At 38.3% G+C, this 19,167-nt stretch overlaps 1 pseudogene; it reads right to left on the bottom strand.

Annotated features, from left to right (window-relative positions):
• Positions 1–9,500: 9,500 nt before the first annotated feature.
• LOC112483282 lies at positions 9,501–9,619 on the bottom strand (annotated as a pseudogene).
• Positions 9,620–19,167: the final 9,548 nt, after the last annotated feature.

The following is a 19,167-nucleotide window of genomic DNA, read 5'->3' as shown; positions in this document are numbered from 1 at the left end:
TTATGAAGTGTTTAACAATAAATTTAATACTTATATAAATGGGTGGGTGGGTTGATGGATAGATGAATGGATGATAGAAAGATATCTAATTTGCATGTCACGGATACAGAAAAATTTTAGTCTCAAGCTTTCAAACATCTTCTAACAAATTCTATTCTCTTATTACTATTCTCCTAGAGAATGTATATTAAGCAGACTAAAAACAAACTGGGAAGAGTAAAATATAAACCCTTTAAGGCAGCAAATTTTAGATGAACTTCTATAGGTTATATTCTCTCTTAAGATAATATAGTGACTGTTCCAATATATGGTGTTGTGATTTTCTAGTACATTAAAAACAAGGATTTAGCATCCTATGGCCAAACTTGTTACAAACTATGTTTTAGTATTTTTTTAGATAAATATGAACAGTTAAAATTTGGTTTTAATAGATTAACAGAAAAAAAAAAACTATCATTACAACATAAGATAAAATTGAGATAGCCAAATTGGGTTTCTGGGATATATCTAGCTTTACAATTGCAGGATTTTACAAAATACTAAATCATCTGCTGATAACAAGTTCTTGACATAACTTTTTTTTCAATAATATGTTGGCTGTGTGTTAAAAAAAAATACATATGAACCTGGATAATGTTTCTTGATGGTTTTTAACTTTATTCCAAGACTGTAGTCTCGGTGATTACATGACTAAATTGAGCCTAGGCTCCATTAATAAATAGTTATGTGACCTTAGACAAGTCACTTAATCACTCGGACCTTATTCTCTCCTTCATGACATAGGAATAAAAATAATTACCCTGTCTTCCTCAAGATAATATTATGAAAAACATGTAACACATTAAATCGCTATGCAAATAATGAACTTTTACATAAAATTTGATTATTTTATGAATGAACCATCTAAAAACTAAATCTTTCAAGATTATATTCACTTGACTTGAAATAACTAAAATTTTGCATTAATATCAGATGACTGATTCCTTCATAGGTTGCTGGTAGCCAAGCTTGTTGCTGTAAACAAATGGGCACTAGGATCTTTTGAAAAAAATACATGTGGAACAAGATTAGACTTCTTCCTCTTTGTGGTGTCACATGTCTGACCACAGTAACTATTTTTAATCATGGCCTATGCTTTTTAGTGACATCTAACTCCACACATAAGAGTCATCACCCTTATCGAGACATAGAGACGTATGACGTGTTTGATTACAACATACTTCTTTTTTGGAGTTTTTGTTGTTATTATTGTTTTTTTCTTTTTGTTTTATCATTTTAGGATGTGTTTCTACTTTGGTAATTTTGAAACATTCTGATTACCTCACAATATTGAGACAGGCACAGACCACCAGTTCCTCAAGTCTGTAAAGTTAGGATATGAAAATGAGCCATCTGTTCTCGACCCAGCACATTCAATTAGTAAAAATGTTTCCAAAGAAAGTTTATAAAATGACAAGTTGCCATTATTTTCCACTCTAACTGGATTTTAAAAAAGCACTAAAGGCTGAGCAATAATGTTTTAATAAATACCTGGGATCTCAGCTTCGGTTGTGTTTCTCATGCTAATGAATAATGCTGCTCTTTGCCACTTTAGCTGCTTATGGTCTTGATGGAGAAAATGTGTCAGACTTGTGAATACGTGCAAAGTTGAACGGGTTAAAACATCATCAGTATTACGTATGCGTTACACATTGTGTTTTAGAGTGAACGAAGAGCTTACATACACAGTGCTTTGTCCTGGACTGAGCACCAAGTTGAGGGTCCAAATCCCAATCAACCTACCTCCTAAACCCTGTAAATTTGGGCAACTTAATTGTGTGTATTATTTGTAAAAAGCAGATAAAAATATTTACCATAAAAAAATATTTCGAAGAGTCAATGAAAAGCTGAGTTAAGATCACTTATAGTAGGGCTTAGTATATTAATAAAAGGTAATCTTCCCCTTCTACCTATTATCTGTAGAAATTAGGAGTTTAAAGAGGTAAATGTTCCTATCGAAGTTCAATGACTTGCTCAGTGCCATACTGATTGGAAACAGAAATGGGACAAGATCCTAAACTAAGTTTCCCAGACGAAGGCCAGGGTTCTCTACTATATATCAGAATGCTAACCTATTTTTCTTAAACTGGTTTTGTCATTTTACATCATATAGCCCCTGCCCTCCCAGTGTAACTGTAAAATCTACAAATGATCAAGGACTCAAAACCATGAGGGATGCCTGATATTTTCATTTGTATGTATAGAGGTAATGTAAATGGTTGTGTTATGAATTATAATAATGTAATACAATTTTGTCTTTATTTCTATTCTATTTGTAAGAATTGATATAGAAACCATGTCTCTATTTTAGTGCTATTACATGACAATATAAGAAAATGACACCTATTAGAAATAAATACATCAGAGACCCAAAGTTGTTAAGTCTCAGAAAACCTTTTCTGATAGAGTTTTACAATGCGTAAAAGCATCTATTCCTAAAATTTCATTATTAGGAGCCCTATTAAATTTACTGCTAAAATATCTGTGCAGATAGGCCAAACAAATAAATTTCACACAGACTAATACAGGAAAAAAGTTGTTTTGATAAAACTGTCTGACATGCCAGAAATAACCTGTGACCCCCAAAAACTTTCTACCATGAGCGTCGAATTCCCTAACAACACAGGGTCATCTGCTTCTCTCTCTATATGTATATGTTCAGAAAGCACAACTCCCAGAACATAGTAAAGCTATGAGAAGAGAAGTTAGCTTTCTAAAATGAGTGGCCTCCACAGGTAAACTTAACTGAGAGGAAAGTGGGGGTTAGCTGCCCATCCCACATGATGGGATCAGCTTCCAAGGCCATTTTGACCCCAAAGATAGAACAAGGCAAGGTGGGGGTTGGTTTGTCAGCACGAAGATGTTTGCCATTGACTCTATTTCTTCAAAATCACACTCCCAACTGCTATGGTCTCACCATAAATTTCTCCCAAACACCTACAGTGCAGTTCAAAAGAATTTTGATGGGTAAAGATATCACCTTTCTTACCATGTATACAGTCCTTCTAAAGACAAGAAATGCACTCTTTTGAGGGCTAACAAAAACATTAGAAAAGTTGATCACAAAAGAAAAACCTCGATAAGTTTCCCAAAATAGAAATTTCATAAACCGAAATTCAATGAAGATTTGATGTTAAAATATACATTTAAACAAAAAATAGTTGGTGATTATAATATGTTTAAAAATCTCTTAAGTAAAAACAATAAAATCAAGGACTAGTTGTACAATAAAATACATGACTATTTAGACAACAAAAATGAGAATACTATATATTATATCACAACTTCATTGCTTATTTTTAAAAAAGGAAAATAAATGTATTAAATATTTACATCACAAAAAGAATGAAGAGCTAACCACAGAGATAGCAGTTATTCAGTGAATAATGAAGTTATTCAATGAAGAAAACAGATTAAAAGCTGAAATTAATAAACTGTAAATTGATGAATTTAGGAAAAGTTAATTAGAAGAAATGAAAATTAAATAGAAAAACCTCTGTTAATTCTCATAAAACAGAAAAAAATAATTATATTTGAAGAAAAATATCATGACAAGGTTATGATTCATCCTCCGTTCATTCATCTGTTCAAAAAGTCTACTGGGCATGAAGTATTAAGTTTAAGTGTTAGGGACATAATAAAGAATGATGCTGGAAAAGTCCTAACCTCCCTGAGCCAATATTCTAAAGGAAAGAGATACTTAATAAGAATAATAATAGAAACGAAGGAAGGGAGGAAAGAATGGTAGTAGAGAAAAAAAAAGAAAGAAAGAAAAGAAAAAAGTGAAATTAATTGGCAATGAGTGCTAAAATTAAAAATAATGAGATTAAAGGCATAGAAAATGAAGGGCAGAAAGGTTTGGATCAGGTGTTTATGAGGACACCGGAAGCTAGCGGAAGGGCAAGGGGGAACTTCGTGTATCTATGGAAGAGCATTTCTGGGAGAGCGAAGAGCACAAAGTACCCAATCTACCAAGGGCTTGGTGGCCGGGGAAGAACATTACAAAATCTCCAGGTGGTTCTTGGGAATCCAGGTGTTGAGGGAATGTGATGGGTACAGCCTGAAAAAGCAGCACCTGTGGCAGAGATGGCCCACAGCCAGAATGACACTCAGGTCACGGGCAGCTGAGCTCAGGCAGACTCACGATGCCCATCTCCTTCCTTGGCCGTGGACATAGGGGGAGCTGGACTGGAAGGGCCTTGCCACCCGGGATGACAAGAATTTAGTAGCTACTTCTCTGGACCAACAACTGAGACTAGACAGGTCCAGGGATGACCAGGCCATCAAGGTGGCTCAACCACCTAGGACCAGGTGGTCTCTCCTGCTAAAAACAAGACAACAGGCTTCAAGTGGAGTAGCTTATTCCATGCCCCTTGTCACCAAACTGAGATTTAATTACAGATTCGGCTCTTCCAGAAATGGAATCTTAAGTCAGTCAAGCAGGAATCACCTGATCAGCTATAGTGAGGTAACTATCTGGTAGACAAACCCCTGCCATCTGCTAAAGGAAAGTGACTCTGCAGTAATCCACCCACTTTTTCTCGGTGTGACTTCTTCCTGTCTGCCCGCTTCTGCCTATAAAATTTCATCATGTTTCATAGCTCCTTGGAACTCCTTTGTATCTGCTAGGTGGGATGCTGCCTAATTCAAATCAATTTTGCCGAAATAAATTCTTGAAAATTTTAATATGCCTCAGTTCATCTTTTCATACCCCCTACCATAATACCACAGTTCTGTGGAAAATCCCAAAACAACCACAGGTTTTAAAATCGAGTCAGAAGAGGTAAGAAATTTCAATTTCTTGATTATTTGAGTAAAGGGGCTGAAACTCTTAATCACTCAACTGTTGATGGCAATGAGAACGGAAATACATATATTTCTATACAAATATAAAATACACATCTGGCATGGAAGATGTCCTTGCTTGTCAAGACATCTTATTTCTTCTTGCTCTATTTTCTGTGGGATTAAGTTTTCTAAACTCTGGACAGACCAAATCCTGGATGTGCTAGGTAAATAATATTCTACTCTAAGAAATAAACTATAGCTATGAAACTACTATGAAGAAGTAGAGTGTCGTAGGAGCAGACAGTACGGGAATGTCCTAGTCTGAGCGTCAGAGAAGGTGTCCCACGGCCAGCAGTGTTGTGACCCTGTTGTTTGAGTGAGGAAATCTCACAGCAGCCTGTCGGATAGTTTTTGTCACACCCATTTTACAGGTGAGGAAAAGGGTGATAACGTTTGCCTCAGGGGAAGGTCAGGCTCTGAGTGTCAAGGAGTTATCTATAACTGTTCACGTTTTATAAGTAGAACAGTTTTGTGTATTACTTGTATAATTAAAAATCCATTTTACAGAAGTTTAAGCAGCTCATGCCTGAGATCATCTAGCCAATAATTGCCAACGACAGGATTTGAACTCAGGTCTGCCAGACCACAACGCTCTTAACCAGTATGGTCTAGGAGGCTTTTGATGTACACAAGGCCTTCATTTATCACAGTGGAGGCATCCATGTTTTCCTGCTTTGGAAACTGAAAGTACTTAATTCAGAATTCTTTGCTGTATAGAAAAATAAGACAAAACAAAAACCTCACTGAGCATGAAAGGAATGCATGTATCAGAAGGCTCCTGGGTAGCTCTCACAATCTCTAGGAGGCCTAGAGGTTGGAAGCTCCAACCCAAATCTTGCTGCAAAGCTGTCCCTCAGATTGGCTGTCACCACCCCATACCAGGGCACATGCACTGCTGTTTATAGCACCTGTGCTCCAAACACCAGGCGTCATAAATTGTCACCAGATGCCACAGCACTGCCACTCCCTCACCACTCTCACTGGAAGGACTCTGCATTTCCCCCTTTTCCCTGTGACTAAATTCTGATTCACTGTCATGCAGACACATCTGACTGGCAGGTGCTATGACTTGTGTCCATGCCCTCATTACAAGGGAGGCTGGAACATTTTTAAGTTCCATTTTTAAAATGGGAAATGGACTCTATCTTATTATGCAGGGGAGTCTACAGGCGGTTCCGATATGGGGAAATCAAATAAAATGACAAACATCAACCCGAGAGTATGGTAGAGATGAAGAGAACCCGAAATGTCTTTTTCTATCTTTGTTTTCTTTTCTGAAACAAGTGACTCAAAAAGCAAAGAAGTCAATGATGGATGTGACAGACCCATTCAGAAAATGCCTTAACACCTCCAGATTCATGGAAGAAATGGATGTTTCACTTGAAGAAAGCAGACTTTCACACAGAGGTGAAGTATAGCATTGCAGGAGGGCAGGGGGACCTGGCTGGCTCCCAGCCAGCCAGACCCAGTAATGTGAACTTCGGTACCAAAGCTGCAGCCCTGCAGAACCATCAGAGATGACATTCCTCCTTTTTGGCACTTCCCCCCAAAAAAACAGAACACTCAGGGCAAATCTTGGTCTCCCCTAGCCTTCCCTCTCTGTGAATTAGCAAGAAACCGATAGAATCCCAAGATGAGATGTATGTTGCCATTATTTAACATTGATAAAAACACAGTTTGGTCACTAAAATCCTCAGTACTGCAGTTACTCTTAGTTAATGGACTACAAAAAAAAATTATATTAAATCTATTCCTAATTAATCTATCCACCTAGGGCTTAGATACAGAATCGCAGAGCTGCATTTCAGCAAAACTTTTGCTATTGACTTTTCCTACAAAATTAACTTGCTTTTAATTAAAATGGCTTATGGTGACACCTAGTGGCTAATGGGCATATTCTGAAATCCTCGATTTGATTAACAATGAATTTTCTAATTTCATAGTCATATTTCCATTTGTGGATTCTGACACATTTAAAGAAGAAGGTAAATATATGACTTCCCTTTTCCATTACAAAGATAAAAATGCTCACAAGAGTGATCTGGAATTAAGAAAGGCCACCTTTTAAAATTTTTACTTAAATAAATCTTTAGATATTAGCTACCAATTTCAAATAGTTAAAAAAAGACAGAAAATAAAATGACATAAGCTCAGAATAAATGCATGTATTATCATCAGCTAACCCTCAAAAGTATAGGAATATGAGGCAGAGTCGTTTTATATAAAATTACTGGGATAGAAGACAGAATTATAGTCTTGACTGTGCCACTAATTGGCTATTTTGAACTTGAGCAAATTGTGTAACTTCTCTGTGCCTCAATTTCATAGTTGGTAACGATATAAGGAGGTTAAATTTGGATGACTTTTGAGAGACCTCCAACATGAGTTTCTACAAATTGCTGACAGTCACACGGTCTTTCTCATTTTCACTGAAAAAAAAAAAAAAATGAAGACGTGGAGGAATTATCTCAATCAAACATTTTCATCTAAATGAATATGACATGTCTGGTGTTCAATTTACCTGTTTCATTTTGTCATCTCTCTATTTATATAGCTTTTGCCCCTTTTTAGTTCTGTATCTGTGGTCTCCGGACAGAATTTAACCCTTAGTTTTATCACTCACCTCTGAAAGGACAATTTAACCTCACCTTCTCTAGTTTGTCAGATTTTCAAAAACAAGAAACATACTTTACTGTTTAAAAAAAGTATGCAAATTGTTTCTCAATAAAGCTGTTAAAAATAATAACAACTTGAACCTGTTTAATAAAAATATATCTCTATACTATTTATATTTTTGTAGCCAGTACATGGAGCTATAGACACAGAAGATGAACAGAGAAGCTTAAGGTTGTTTTAAAAAGCTGTTGCCATACAGAAGATCTGAACAGAGATTTTTCCAAAGAGAAAATACGGACGGCCAACAGATATATGAAAAGATGCTCAAGGTCACTAATCGTTAGAGAAATCCAAATCAAAACCACAATGAGAGATCCCCTCACACCTGTCAGAATGGCTCTCATCAATACATCAAAGAACAGCAAGTGCTGGCGAGGATGAGGAGAAAAAGGGACCCTCGTACACAGCTGGTGGGATTGCAGATTGGCACAGCCGCTATGGAAAACGGTCTGGAGGTTCCTCAAAAAATTCAAAATGGACCTACCTTTTGACCCAGCAACTACACTTCTGGGTATTTACCCAAAGAAAACCAAAACAAGAATTCACAAAGATCTATGCACCCCTATGTTCACAGCAGCACAATTTACAAGAGCCGAGATATGGAAGCAACCTAACGCCCATCAACAGATGAATGGACAGTTATGGTTCATATATACAATGGAATATTACTTGGTCATAAAAAAAAATGACATGGATGGACCTAGAGGTGATTGTACTAAGCAAAATAAGTCAGAGAAAGATAAATATATGATTTCACTGATATGTGAAATCTAGGGAACAGATAGAACAAATGAATCAAAACTAGATCCACAAATATAGAGGACAATCGGGTGATGGCCAGAGGGGTGTGAGGTGGGGAGACTGGGAGAAAGTGGTGACGGGTTAAAGTACAAATCAGTACTTGACGGAGGATCATGGGGATGGGGAGCACGGCATAGGGGATGCAGTCAGCAGTAAGGTAATGGCTAGAGGGAAGACAGAGTGATCAGGGGAATTGTTTCATAAACTATATAAATGTCTAACCAATGTATTATATACTTGAAACTAATAAAAAATAAAAATAAATTTTAAGTTGTTGCCATAGTATAGTTAATTAACATCTTTAATATCCATCGCATTTTCCTCTATTACCCAAAGCATCTCTGGCCATCGTCACCACGGACACATTCCTAGTATTTGATTACGTGTGTTATTTAATCGTTTTACAATCTTTATCTAAGAAACAGCTGGTTGAACTCACAGAGGGTCTGATTACCTAATGTTTAGACAGCACCCTCTATATTTTACGTTCGAGATATTGCCGTTTGAGAAAAGATCATTTACCATGACAAATCTTAAATGGGAAATGAACCAAAATTTAACTAGAAAAATGTTTCTACGCCAGAGTCATCTGTGCATTGCGAGAGAGAAAAACAAACTTCCCTTTAAAGTGGTTTTAATTATTCAGCCTCTGACGTGATTTCAACATAATCTGACCCAAATGCTGCCTGACTCTTCTCTGCCAACTCGGATGAGCAGGGCAGCAGTGCACCCCGCTGTCCGGGGAAGGCTGTTTTCCCTTCCCACACCTTGTGGATTCCACACTCAAACCCTCTGACGGCCATGAAAACTGAGTCACTGAACTGGAGCTTACGTTAATTGAGCTTCCTAAGTGTCCCCAAAACCCCTTTTACATCTGTTTCTTAGAACAGACTTTTAAGGAGTAGATCAACATTGTCTAAAACCCCCGGCTGCTGGTCTGCCATCTACCCGTGCTGGAAATCTCTACTGCTTCCCTAGAAAGACACAAAGTCCCACACTGTCATCTCAGTATTATATCACACAATTATTTCTTTTCTTTTTTCTTTTTTCTTTTTAGGTGAGGAGAGCCTTGGTTGACCTCACAGATTGCAAAGACCTTGTCAGCTTACAATCCTTTATTTTTTAAATTTTTTTTATGCCTACAGCACCTGCTCTTCCTAGGTGGTCTCCCATCCAAGTACTAACCAGGCCTGACCCTGCTTAGCTTCCAAGATCAGACAGGATCGGGCTTGTTCAGGGTAGCGTGGCTGTAGACCATTTATTTCTTCATTCTTTCTCTAGCCTACTGTTCTCTGATCTGTATCTCCTCACTCAGTACTCATTTCTGCCAAAGTCTCAGCGATTCTTAAAGGCAGAGACCATGTCTTTGTTCATCTTCAGATGAAACCATTGGATCCCACCAACTTTTCAAGAGCCATCCCAAGGCGACCCCTTCCATAACATATTTTTATCACCAACCAGATCTGATGTCTTACTCTTTTGATAGCCTCTCTATATTGTACATTTGTTATATACATTGAATACATTTGTTATATAGTAATTTGATTATCCTCTTATTCTCACAAGCTTATACTGTAAGCTTGTGAAAATAAGAGGCAAATTGTACCACCTCATCCGCTATCATTCTCAGAATAAGAAATTGGTCAATAATGTCAATTAAATCCAATAGTAATGGTTATGCTACCCTTAGCTATAATTATTTATAATTTCTGCCATTCAAAATGGCAGGAACATTGAACAAACATGCCTTATCTAGCTTATTTGTCTAAGGAGCAATTTGTACTTAATCAAAAGAACTTCTCTGTGAAAAATTTGAAGGGGATACACCTCTTTACCAACATCCCTTTGCCAACGTGTCTACAAACCTCCCCATCTTTCACGTTTTGCTACTTTCTGTCAGCATCTGGAGTGATTTTCATATCGCTCTCCCTTCTGATTACAAAGCAGTATGATGTGGGAGATAAGGTGTGGACTTTGCAGTCACCAGGACCCCGTTCCAAATTACATGGCTCAGCGGGACAACCTAAACATGCCACTTACCCCGTCTGAGTTTCAGATTTCTTATCTGTAATATAAACACCAAAATAACCACCTCGTATGGTTACTGTGAGGACAGCACACGGGAAACTAGGTTCAAGGTGCCCTTTACAGTGTCTGACATACTAAGTGCACTAAAACATACTAAATTAAAGGTATCAGTTCAATTAAACAAGTGCTGATCAGGGGCGCACTGAGGGCCATGCACAAATTTGTTCTGAGGGCCCGATAATGAACAAGACGAACATGGGCCCTATTGTTCAAGAGCTAAGTGAAGAAAACAGGCATTTGAACATGCAAATGCAGTACCTCGTGACAAGCCCAGCAATTCAGAAATAAGTACAAAGTGCTTTTAGGGCACAAACAAAGGGCATCTACAGGATCAGAACAGACTTTTTTACTCTTCTGATATCTCCAAATCACAATGAAAACTCAGTACCTGTAAAGTGCAGTCATTATTCACAATGAAATTTATCTGATGGTCTGGTGCTAGGGGCACAATGCCAGGAGCCAGGTACCATATAACCACATTACAGAATCATCATGCCTGTGGGACATGCCATATTCTAGAATCCACAAGCACAGTCTCATGGAGAAACCAGAATCCAATCTGCACACCAACATCCATCCTTTAGATATACAGGAGAGTCTCAAGATAAAAGCATAATCAATACACATATCTTACATTTGCATATTTTCCTTCTTCAGGTGATAACTTAAAACTCGGTGTGAAGAGACAGGGACTCATGCAAAACTTCTGCAAAGCAGATGCCCTTGTTATGCTTGTAAAGCCTGTCCTCCTTCTTTTCTAAAATAGCACGTTAATTTTAAAAGGCAAAATAATAAAAGATATGCAGGGTAGTGAATGGAAAAGTTTCAAAGCTCGCACAGCCAATGTCTCATTATAAGTGGCCCCGGGGGAGTGATGAGAAACTCACACTCATCTTGTTGAACAGAAACCTGTGTGGCCTCTTTACACTTGGCTGTACTCACAGCAGCCTTGGCCAACCAAGAATGTTAGGGGAAAAACAACACGAGTTTAGGTAAATGAAGTCTAGTGGCCTGACTGGTTCATATGAATGACAGCGTTGACAGAGGGCCTTGAGTTCATTTCCAGGGGCCACGTCCTCTGCCTCTGGACAGGGTGACAAAGAGTTGCAGGAGGAGGGCACACCACACCTGCGACCCCTTCCCCAGACTGGTATCTATTACAATCTTAATTGTGTCCCCTCCTCTCTGCATCCAGCAGAGAGGTAAATGCATGTTCTGACTTATAGCCTAACTCTAAGCGTCTTGAACAAACACGGCCTAGAAAAATTTGACTTCCCTGCGTCTCCTTCAATTTCTGGCCAGCTCTGCTTAAATTGATTTCAGATATTGTCCTTTCTTATAATCAAAACACTTTGCTTGACTATGCCTTCCTGAAGGTCGACAAATATACACACGTCGCCATTCTATTTCCATAAAGTGACACGGCATAGTTCTTATTCACTCCCATTTCTCTCACCTCTTCTCTTTGTTAAAGTGAGTTCGTGCTCCAACTGAGTGATTTGACCAGGAAGAGCAGCTCGAGTCTTCTGTGCATCGACTGGAAAAAATAATAAAATTAAATATATCATGAGTTAATGCCAATAACTAAAGACTAAATGCTGTAAGGTAAACATCCTTGTAGTTAGCGCTCCAGGTCTTGCTCAGCCAGGAAGGACAGCCTGGGAGAGCTCCCGCCAAGTGCATGGAGGCTGCTCAGAGGTGAGCAGCTGCTAAAACCTTCCAGAAGGCTGGTGAAGTCCTAAAATCCATCTAATTAAGAGCCATGTGATACTGAGTCCCCATGTCCATGAAGATAATAAGATCTACATCTTGCGGTTGTTGAAAGAATTAGATGAAGTTCAAGTTAATTGTGCGCATTGTAGGCCCTATGTGAATGGTCCTTCTTATTGTTACTCTCACTAATAAACACTCCATAATAATCACCTTGGAACATCTGTAAATATGGAATGCAACAAAACTTCTAGGCAGACCCGACTGCCTAGAAGACACATGTGATATAAGGGAAAAACCCTGAACCAGAAGCTAATAGATCTGGTCACTAGACTCGGCTCCATGCCTTTAGGTGTGAGAGCTGAGTCATTCATTATCCTTTTCTCTTGCAACTTTGTCAGCTGAAACTTAAGAGGACGACCTAAATTGTTTGCAATGCCCCCAAGAGCTCACAGACTATCATTTTTACGGACCCTCTAGATTAAGCAGGTCCCCTCTACGATACCTGAGAGACTTACTGTCTTAGGTCTGACCCCATACTTAACTTTACGAGGAACTATAACTGGATAATTTACTTGAGCTTTAGGGACAGGGAAGTGGCCATTACATATAAGATATCGCCCCAGAGAACACTAACTACAACATTTAAACTCCTAAACTTCAAACCACATCCTCCTTGGCGACTGTAGCAGACCCCAGATTCACTTATTTCTGTCGATCGGAACAAACTGCTGTGCTGCTTGATAAAGAGTCTATCTCTTAGGAGCTCGGAGCATTTGACAGATGCTATCATGTTAAGGCTGTTAGTTATTAGAGGGTAGCTAGTATGAAAAATCTTTCTGCTGATAAAGAATCTGAAACACGGAAAGTCAAGTGACATTTTCTTAAGCACCAGTGAGTCAAAGGCAATGTAACTTGGCTAATTTTATGCACTCGTCGGGTCTTTTAACTAGGTCAGTTGCAACTCCCCAGGGAACTCCAATGTTCCCTGTTCTGGATCTCTCACCTGGAGGGCACCTCTGTGCTGCTCCCCTGAGACCCCTCCACCTCACCACATCATCAGGTGAGATTTAGTGCTGCCCTCGGTTCACTGGGAGCATCGAAGGGCCCTTTATTTAAAAGTCATTAAGGATTTTAAGACAATGGCAACAGAGCATTGAACCGAGCTCTGGGCCCCATGTAACTGTGGGACACGCCACATGCACATGAAGCTGGAGCTGCCTTTGTGTCTCGTCTTCTCGAGTTCTAAACATCTCCTCTAAAGATGCACACTGTGCTGTCTTCACCAATCCTGTGGGGTTTTTGTCTTGTGTTGCTTTGTTTTTTGGCCAATCCCTTGGTTTATTTTGTGTACCACTGGCATTTCTTGATCTCCTGTCTCAACTCCTCAGAGATCAAGCTATTAGCAAGTTGATTCACTAGATTAATCACATCATGTGCTGCCCAGGGAGTCATCCTCACACCCCCATTCCAAGTATGGCCTCCATAATCCTGACTAATCCATCACTCATTGGCCTGGGGGAAATTATGTATGGACAGTGTGAAGCTCACCATTTGTCAAGTAACCTTGCACGTGGTCCACCTAGCAATAGGGCTTCACCCTGAAGAAAGACTCCTCGGCTGAGTAACTGGTTTCTTCTCTCCAGGATGACAGACATATACTTTCTTATTATCTAGAACCAATAAAACATCTGTAGGCCAAGAACAGAGGCTGCAGCCTGAATCAATAAACTGTAGCCTAAAAATAAAGCCACATGGTCCCTCTGGAGCATGGCTTGACTTAAAACAGACCTCAGTGGAATATTCCTTAATTACCACTGTTTCATAATAGTTGTTTGACCCTCTTTTCTCAGGCATGATTGACCCTCTAGGGTATTTCTAAGCATTGTAATTTAGCAATTTAACTCCGTCCCCAATCTACAGATAGTATCATTCATCCTACCAAATAACCATGGGCCTTGGCAGAAAGTAACAGTAAAATAATAAGAAATACATTGGGTATGTGATTGCTTATATTATCCAAAGTAACTAGTGTTTTGAACTGTTGTTAGAGTTATTTAGAAAAGTTGGGGTGTTTTTCATGTGTCATCAAATTCAAATACATTTTCCTTTAAGTTATGTTCTTGAACTACTGAACATCAACTGAATTTCAGACATTTAAACTAGAGGCATTCCATAAAGAAATCCTTATGGGATTCTTCTGTAAAGTAAATCATTATTTTCAACATAAACCATTATCCCTTAACCTATATTTTTCTGTCAGATATTTTATTATATTCTGGTAGTAGGCAGCATATGTTGTGTTTCTTTAAAAGATGACACCTGAACTGAATCTTTTGAGACAGACAAGTTACATTTAGAATAGAAGCATTACATTCCATTTATTCAACTCAACAGAAACCATGTTAACAGCCCTCAAGTGGAGAGACCAGTTCTCAGTATGAAGTTAATGAATTACAGTGACTATAATGCAGCAAGAGTGGAGCAGAATTGTGTCCTACGACATCTGTATCACATATCTTTCTGGTAAAGAAAGAAAAGGGCGTAGACACAAAAACACATGTGCCTAAAAACTTTTGGCTATTACATCAATTAAAAGGAAAATCTAAGGTATAGATATACTTTTCAGTTTTCAATCAGAAGTCAATCATAAAAGGAATGTAAGAACTTACAGTAAAAGGTATACAGAACTCATGTGTTAGGAGGCCTGGGTTTCAGTGTGATTTGGTGACATGCACAAGAGAGCCATGTCTTGGTCAATAAAATGAAAGCTTTGAAATACATCATCTTCAAAGTTCCTTTAAATTCTAAATTTCTATGACAGAAATTATGGTTTAAAATAGGGCTGGAGAAGTAGCCTCTAATACAAGCCCTTCAACTTCCCACACAGACAACTGAGGTTTAAATACAGAAACATCGCTCGCTATAAAAGTCTCTTTTGAAAAGCCATTCAGCAAAGGTATTAAGAAAATAATCAATTGATATAAATGAAACACTTCTATTTACCCTCTGCCTACCGACAGAGGAGAAGAGCAATAACATGAGATAAATGTTCACTAACCTGAAAAAAAAATGACATTTTTCCTAAATTACTGTATTTGAAATTTTTTCAATAGAGTTCAAAATTTTTCAGGTTTTAATAAATATTATTTTCTGCATTATTTGAAATGTTTTTTGGAGAAAATGAATGTTTGTGATTACTGGCCAGAAATTTTTCCTTTTCAAGCTAAAGTCATTCATTCCCCTTGTCTTTTGGCCCCTTGTCTACATCCCATTCTGTCCCTCCCTTTCCTTGGGTCCCTCTATAAATATCACCCAGATAATCTCTGTTTGTCTGACAGAACCCCAGGATTATATCTTTTATGGCAGCATTACTTTTCATTTTACTTTAGATATAATTTTCTTTGGGCCACATTACTTTTCTCTGATGTAAAGATATTTTAAGAATCCATTTTTTATAAAAAAAAAAAAACTTAAAAAAAAAACACATTTATTTGATGGATTAGTTTTCAAGTTGTTAAAGCAAACCCCAACTATTCAACCTTGCAGGAGAAAAAAACTTGAATTTTTTTTATGGAGGAAAGCACATCAAAGTAGATTTCTAAAGTTCTGGGATTGCATTTTTTTTTTTTTAATTTTTTGCCTTTCCTAAAAATGAAACGTGTTTTAACTAATCTCAGTTGCATGTCATGTCCTTCCAAAGGTTTTAAATATAGTTACATTATGTTATTTTCGGATCCTAAGGACAAAAGTTGGCTTTGTTTTATTCTGGTTCCTTGTTTGGTAGAAACACAAGAACTCCATTGTTCAAATTTGCATGCTTCATAAAAACACTTATTTGAGTAAATTATACTTACAAAGCGTAACATCTCATTAGCTGTTACACAAATTGTAGGTTATAAAAAGGTTACAGGAGAGACACAGGATTATCTCTAAGTAAGGTTCGCAATGTGGTAAAATGCATACAATATAATCCTTCTTTCCAATTTTTATATTCGTGAAAATTGGTTAAAAGAACATTAAAGGTAATTTTTATTTTGGACGAATTTTGTTAGAAAGAAAATATATTTATTAATTATTCAAATATTTATTGAGCATCTACTATGCCAGTCTCGGTGTTATGTCGACATATGCAGTGGAAACAGGTATGACAGAAGCCAGAGGTCCCCTTAGAAAAGGAGGAAGCTGCCATGCAAGTTAATCCTGACTTCTCCACCCTCTTTTGTACAACCTACCAGCTGATGAGAGGTCCTATTTCTTCTTAACTTATCTTTGCCTCTGAGTCGATGCCTGGCCGTCTGCTTTGCTGAATCCCTGGAACACACACAGACCTCCATGAATGGGGCAGATGGGGCTATTTGTCACCATTCGCCATTGTTCTGGGGGCAGAGTTGCTACAAGATTGTCCACAAGTTTTTAAATAGTAATCTGCAAAAAAGCCATTTTCATCACTGTGATTTTACATATAATGAAATAGGAAATATGGCACAGGTGTGTTTGTTCTGCCCTTTTATGGCAGAAAATTCATGTACTCTGTGGAAAATGAGGGGCTCTCATACAAAGAATGAGAGCGAAGGATTGTTTAGGGGATGAGAAACCACACAGCTTTCAGCTTCACAACTCCGAGCCAGTGGGCCCTGTGTGCTTGAGGCATTCCTCACTTCCAGAAGCAAATAACGGTGCTTTCCATCTGTATATAGCAAGGAAATTCTGAAATGCCAGCTTCCTTGATATTTCATGGCATTTGGATTTCTTAAAAAATGAATATATCACATTGTACCATATAAAAGAAAATATGGATTATGGTAGATAAGAGATACCTTGAAAGATCTTACTATTTACTCAAAATGCTAAAAAAAAAATGTATATAACAAATACCCCTCATTTAAATGCATAGTTAACTTTGCAAAAAAATAAGGAAAGTCTCCAAGGAAAAACAGAGAGAATCTTAAATCTGAGTGGCAAACTAGCATTTAACATACGGCTGAGCTCAGCATTTGCTAATCCCAATTACCAGAAAAAGAGACCTTAGGCCTCACCGGGGAGGAAGATGGGCTAAGGACCCTCAAAGTGCTACATCTTCTGTAAAAGAGTAAACAGGAAAAACCAGTCACCTATAAAGATTGATGACAAGGAAACATGTTGGAATTGGCATAACACCAGGTGTGTGCTCTCCTGGGTTTATAGTTTAAATTTACCTTACCTGTGTGGTCTAGGAACCCACGATGCCAAAGAAATAGCAAAGCAGTCCCAGGTTGGAAGCCTCCAGCTAATGCAATCTTATTTAAAAGGAGATACCCTCAACCTCGTTCTCAGAGGGTCCCACAGATGAACATGAACTTCTGAAAAAGCTAATGGACACGGCCCTCTCCCAATTAAACAACTGTGGGCTGTCTCCTTTTTTGACAGCAAAAGAACATTGCTTTCCTAGCTATAATGATGCTGCCTAAAAAATACTGAGGGAAACAATAAGATTCCAACTGATCTCCTGAACTATTGGCAAGGGTAGAATGAGCCCAGTAAGTGCTCAGGAGAAAGTGGAAACCATGTGAGGCTGCTGTCTGTTGCCTTCCAGTTGCAAACTGGAGTTCATAAACCTGAAAGCATCACTGACTGCCCAGGAAGGCCAAGAGAGTGGACTCGGAGCCGCAGCCAAGTGGAAAACGATTGGAAGTCAGTGAATGAACGTGATAGACGGGCAAACCATGATTGTAATAAAGGCACCTTTAGAGTAAGTCATTTGAATAAACGCAGACAAATTGGTAGCTAATTTTAATTGCCATTTAAGTGCATTCTGGGCTGGCAGCAGTGTCCGGTGTTCTAATTTATGTTGTCACTATGTTTTTGCTTCACACAAGGCCACACAGAAGCCAGAGTTAGGTGGTTTCTAGTCAGCAGTAAGCCAGAGAGGACAAGACCTGGAGGCGAGTGCTTCTAGTCTCTGGGCTGTAGGATGCAAGGCCACGTGCTAAGACAGGGACACTGAGTCTGTTAAGACTGACAGAGGTCACTCTGAAGAGATGCAACAAGAGAGGGTGATGCAGGCAGAAGGGGCCCAGGGGAAAGGCTGAGAGGGTCGGGTCCGGTTTAGGGAAAGTAGAAGCAAACATCAATCACCCTGACAAAAAGTGCAGTGGAACATGAGGAAACCAAGAAGCTAAGATGCTATCTCAGGATCTGGGAAAGGCGATGGGGCCCTGACAAAACGCATATCATGCACATCTTCTCGAAGAAGCAGCAAGGTTGCAAATCTTGGTGACATAAGGAAGATTCGGATGAAGATACTAGCCATTTTGCAGTTTCTTGAGCAGGGTTCTATCCACAAATAAAATGCAAATGTTTCCTAAATTTTTGTTAAAAACTCTATATCTTTGTAAATAAAGACTTGAATAAAATTTTTTAAATCCTTACTGAAGAAATGTAAAGCTAAAATAATTATTTTGTAAGCTTCTGTTAAAGATTCAGGACATAGTCACGTCAAATATTACCTCTGACAGATTGTTCCACTATATCTTTCTTTTTGTTTTGTCTTCTTAGGTTACTAAGCAGGAACTAGCATTTTTATATAATACTTAGCGTTAAATGTTTTCATAATTTACTATCTAACCCCTTGATTTTCAATTTAGTTAAAGGAAATGACAGCATGATCTGAGTTTACTTAAATAACAGATGTGCATAGCTAGAAATAGCTGCTGAGTAGCATTTTAAAGTCAGGTTCGAAAAGAAATATATTTCTGCAAGTGGGTAGAAAATGCAACTGTGTAGCGTGTGCTTCCCCCTCAGCAGCAGCTCATGCACTAACCATCGCACAGCGTCCCAAAGTCGGTGATTACACATATCGACACATTAGAAAATCTCTCCTACGTGGGAATGAAAATAGTGGCATAGCTACTGTCTACTGGATAGCTTTCACTGAGGACCCCACGAGTGGTTCATTTTGCTTCTAGAATATGTTAAAAAGTATAATATACTCATCATATATTCAATGTATATGTTTTAAATGAG

This window comes from Pteropus alecto, unplaced genomic scaffold (genome assembly GCF_000325575.1).
Source record: "Pteropus alecto unplaced genomic scaffold, ASM32557v1 scaffold65, whole genome shotgun sequence".
NCBI classification, from domain to species: Eukaryota; Metazoa; Chordata; class Mammalia; order Chiroptera; family Pteropodidae; genus Pteropus; species Pteropus alecto.
This window is presented reverse-complemented; position numbering and strand designations above follow the sequence as displayed.